The sequence below is a fragment of the Arachis ipaensis genome, chromosome B10 (assembly GCF_059453495.1).
Source record: "Arachis ipaensis isolate K30076 ecotype BB chromosome B10, ASM5945349v1, whole genome shotgun sequence".
Lineage (NCBI taxonomy): Eukaryota > Viridiplantae > Streptophyta > Magnoliopsida > Fabales > Fabaceae > Arachis > Arachis ipaensis.
The window spans coordinates 81,781,943-81,786,260 of record NC_142435.1 but is presented as its reverse complement, the minus strand read 5'-3'; the positions used below and the strand labels follow the sequence as shown (position 1 = coordinate 81,786,260).

Genomic DNA, 4,318 nt, shown 5'->3' with positions numbered 1-4,318 from the left:
AATTTTTCTATCATATCTGAGAAAATGGAGAGCATGCAGCGTTAGAAAGTTACAGGTGCATTACATAGCCCAAATGGCATGCGCCTGTAGGCAAACACTCCATATGGGCAAGTGAATAAGGTTTTCTCTTAGTCTCTCGGATCAATCACTATTTGGTTATATCCTGAATAACCATCGAGAAAACAGTAATATGCTTGTCCTGCAAGTCTTTCCAGCATCTGATCCATAAAAGGAAGGGGAAAATGTTCTTTTCTTGTAGCTTCATTGAGTTTTCTGTAGTCTATGCACATCCGCCATCCTGTGACGGTCCTTGTAGGGATTAGTTCGTTCCTCTCATTGGGGACTACAGTGATTCCTCCCTTTTTTGGGACAACTTGCATGGGGCTGACCCATGGACTGTCGGAGATCGGGTAGATTACCCCTCCCTGCCATAACTTCATAACTTCTTTCTGTACCACTTCCTTCATGACTGGATTCAGCCTCTTTTGGGGTTGAATGGATGGGTTGGCATCATCTTCCAACAGTATCTTATGCATGCATATGGCCGAACTGATTCCTTTCAGGTCAGCGAGGGTCCATCCAATGGCCTCCTTATGCTTTCGTAATACTTGGAGTAATTCATCCTCTTGATCTCGGCTGAGGGATGAGTTTATGATCACTGGGTAACTTTCACTTTCTCCTAAGTATGCATATTTGAGAGTGGGTGGCAGTGCTTTGAGTTCAAGTTTGGGTGCTTCTATCTTTTCATTCTCTTCCTTTGGCGTACCCTGTATATGAATCTCTGCTGTTGCAGCCTCTTCACTAGATGTTGATTCCTCCTCTGTTAACCCTTCAAGTTCTTCCTTTTAAAAAATTTCCTGTACTGCATCTTCCAGTGAATCCAACCTCATACATTCTCCCAATGGTTCTGGTGGGTAACTCATGGCCATGAACACATTGAATGTCATCTTTTCATTATGTAATCTCAGAGTGAGTTCACCTTTTTAAACGTCGATGACAGCTCTAGCAGTGGCCAAGAACGGTCTCCTCAGGATGATGGAGGCTTTGGCTTCCTCCTGCATGTCCAGCACTACAAAGTCTGCTGGGAAGATGAATTCTCCTACCTTGACCAGCAAATCTTCTACTATGCCATGAGGAAACTTGAATGATCGGTCTGCCAGTTGTAGGGCCATTTTTGTTGGCTTAGCCTCCTCAATCCTCATTTTTCTCATCATAGCTACTGACATCAGATTTATGCTGGCTCCTGAGTCACACAGAGCTTTCTCCGCTGTGATTTTCCCTATAATACAAGGGATCTGGAAACTCCCAGGATCCTTCAATTTCTGGGGTAGTTTGTACTGAATGATGGCACTACATTCTTCGGTTAGTATCACAGTCTCATTGCTCTTCCAGCTTCTCTTCTTAGTCATTAATTCCTTTAAAAACTTGGCATAGAGCGGCATTTGCTCTATTGCTTCAGCAAAGGGTATGTTGATTTGTAATTTCTTGAAGATTTCCAAAAATCTTAAGAACTGGTTGTCGTCCCCCTTCTTCCTTAATTGCTGAGGGTTTGGAGCCTTTGGGACGTCTGGCTTCAGCATTTCTCCTTTTTGCTGTGAACTGGGAATGGGAATTTAGACTTCATCTCGCTCCTATTTCCTTTCGATTGAGTTCTTCTCTTTTGAATTCTTAGGAATTTCTTTCAATTCCTTCCCACTTCTGAGGGTGATGGCCTGACATTCCTCTCTTGGGTTTGGATCGGTGTTGCTGCACAGGTTATGGCTGGGAATTTGCTTGAATAGGTAGCCAATTTGTGTCTTAAGTTTCTTGATGGCAGCATCTTGATTCTCCATATTGGACCGCACTTCCTCTCGGAACACTTTACTGTCCTGGACTTCCTTACATAGACTTCAAGTAGAGTCTCAATCCTTGAGAGTCTGTCTTCGGATGATGGTGGGTTGGAGTTGGAGTGATGAGAAGGGCCAGTCTGGCTTTGGTATGGATGTTGAGGTGTGTTATTGGGTAGGTGCTGATATGATCTCTGTGTGGAATGTTGGTGAGCCGCATTGTTGTTGGGGTTGTGACGTCTCTAATCTTGGCCTTGATATTGTTGGTTCCCCCACCCAAAGTTTGGGTGGTTCCTCTAACTAGGATTGTAAGTCTTGGAGTATGGATCATGTGCCTGCCTAGGTGAGTTTCCAATGTAGTTGGCTTGTTCCTGATCACCCTCTGCCTCTGCATTTACTCCTTCTTGAGTTGCTAATGAGGTGGTGATTGCTGCTACTTGGTTCCTCTCCATCTTCTTGGTAAGGTCAGCCAGCTGCCTGGTAATCAGCTTGTTCTGGGCCAGCAGTGTATCCACATTATTTAGCTCCATTACTCCTCTAATGTTGCCCCTTTCAGAGGCATAGAAGTAGTCATTCTCGGCTACAGTCTCAATGACATCTATGGCTTCTTCAATGGTTTTCTTCTTGTTCAGAGATCCCCCGAATGAGAGGTCTACTGCCTTCTTTGATTCGTAAGAAAGGCCTTCATAAAAAATGTGTAGCTATACCCATTCATTGAACATATCTGGTGGGCACCTTGTTGTCAGATCCTTAAACCTCTCCCATGCTTCATAGAGAGTCTCACCATCTTGTTGCCTGAAAGTTTGAACCTCATCTCTCAACCTGTTGATTCTTTGAGGATGATAGAATCTCGCCAAGAATTTATTCACCACATCTTCCCAGGTTGTTAAGCTCTCGTTCGAAAAGAATTCCAGCTATTTAGATGCCTTGTCCTTGAGTGAGAAGGGGAATAGGAGCAGTCTATAGGTGTCAGGATGAACACCATTAGACTTCACAGTATCACAAATCCTCAGGAAGGTGGTTAGATGTTGATTGGGGTCTTCTTGGACACCCCCTCCGAACGAACAGTTGTTCTGAACAAGGGTGATGAGTTGTGGCTTAAGTTCAAAGTTATTGGCATGTATGGTTGGCTTTTGGATGCTACTTCCACAGTTTCCTGGGTTTGGATTTATATAAGATCCCGGAACTCTTCTTTCTTGCCCAGCATGATGCACTGGGCCTTCTCTGTCATGGTTGTGAGCTTCTTCTTCATGATGATTCTCCATATTCTCATCCATGTCTGGTTCAAAATACTCCTCTTCTTCCCTCTTTAATCTAAGGAAGGTCCTCTCAGATTCAGAATCAAAGGAAGTTGAAGCCCCGCTTCTTCTACCTGTCATACAACTAACAAGGCAAAAGCAAGACGGGAGTAGATGCAGAGAGTATTCTTGTTAGAATTGCTGTTAGTGTGAGTGATACAATATATCAAACAGTTAGTGGGTTAGTGAACTGAATTGTAAACAACTAAGAAAAGGGTAGGGGAAAAGGAAGAAAATAGCTAAACTGAAAGTGAATTACTCAAATGAAATCAAAAAAATAAAAAAAAAGCTCAATCTAGTTATCCACCAATTTAATCATTGTTGATATAAAATCAATCCCCGGCAACGGCGCCATAAACTTGATGCATGGAAAGTTGTCTCTCAACAATTTCCCTCGGCAAGTATACCGAATTGTCGTCAAGTAAAAACTCACAATAGAGTGAGGTCGAATCCCACAGGGATTGATTGGTCAATCAACTTTAATTAGAGGAATGTTCTATTTGAGCTAAGCAAAATTCAATGTGAGAGTTGCAGGAAATTAAATGGCGGGAAAGTAAATAGCAGAAAATGTAAATACTGGAAATAAAGAGCTGAATGTAAATGGCAGAAAGTAAATTGCAGAATGTTTAATGGGGATTTGGGAGGATGAGCATAAAAGTAAATTTCAGAAATTAAAGAGAATGGGTGAGATCAGAAATGGGGAAGTCATTGGGTTTAGGAGATGTTGCATTCTCCGGATCAAGTTCATTTTCATCTCTTCCTCAATCAATGCATTCATTGATCTCCTTGGCAATCTTAAGTGATTGAATTACAATTCCTTGGTAATTCAATCTCTCAAATCTTGATCAATAGCCAATTCCTTGGTCTAATTGCTCATGAGAAGAGATGAAGTATGGTCACTGATTATACCACATGTATTTCCAAATCAAAGTATTGGTAGGATTATATGTCACTATATCCATCCAAACCCTAATTTGGTCCAACATGAGAAAGTTTTTCTAGCATGATCTCTTCATTCCTCTTCCAAGGTTCCGAAGAGATCCAAGTATGAATAGCTTCTTTTCCAAGATAACTAGCCAATTGGATGAAGATTGAAAGCTTTCTAGTAAAATCAAGAGAAAAGAAAGAGGAAGAATAATGAAAACTATTATTGATCCATCAAATTACAACAGAGCTCCCTAACCCAATGAAAGG

General features: G+C 41.8%; 1 non-coding gene across 1 annotated transcript; it reads left to right on the top strand.

Annotated features, from left to right (window-relative positions):
• The first annotated feature begins 2,543 nt into the window (after window positions 1–2,543).
• LOC148580606 (small nucleolar RNA R71) lies at window positions 2,544–2,650 on the top strand. The gene has a single exon (XR_015899588.1). It is a non-coding gene; the product is annotated as a small nucleolar RNA R71 (small nucleolar RNA).
• Window positions 2,651–4,318: the final 1,668 nt, after the last annotated feature.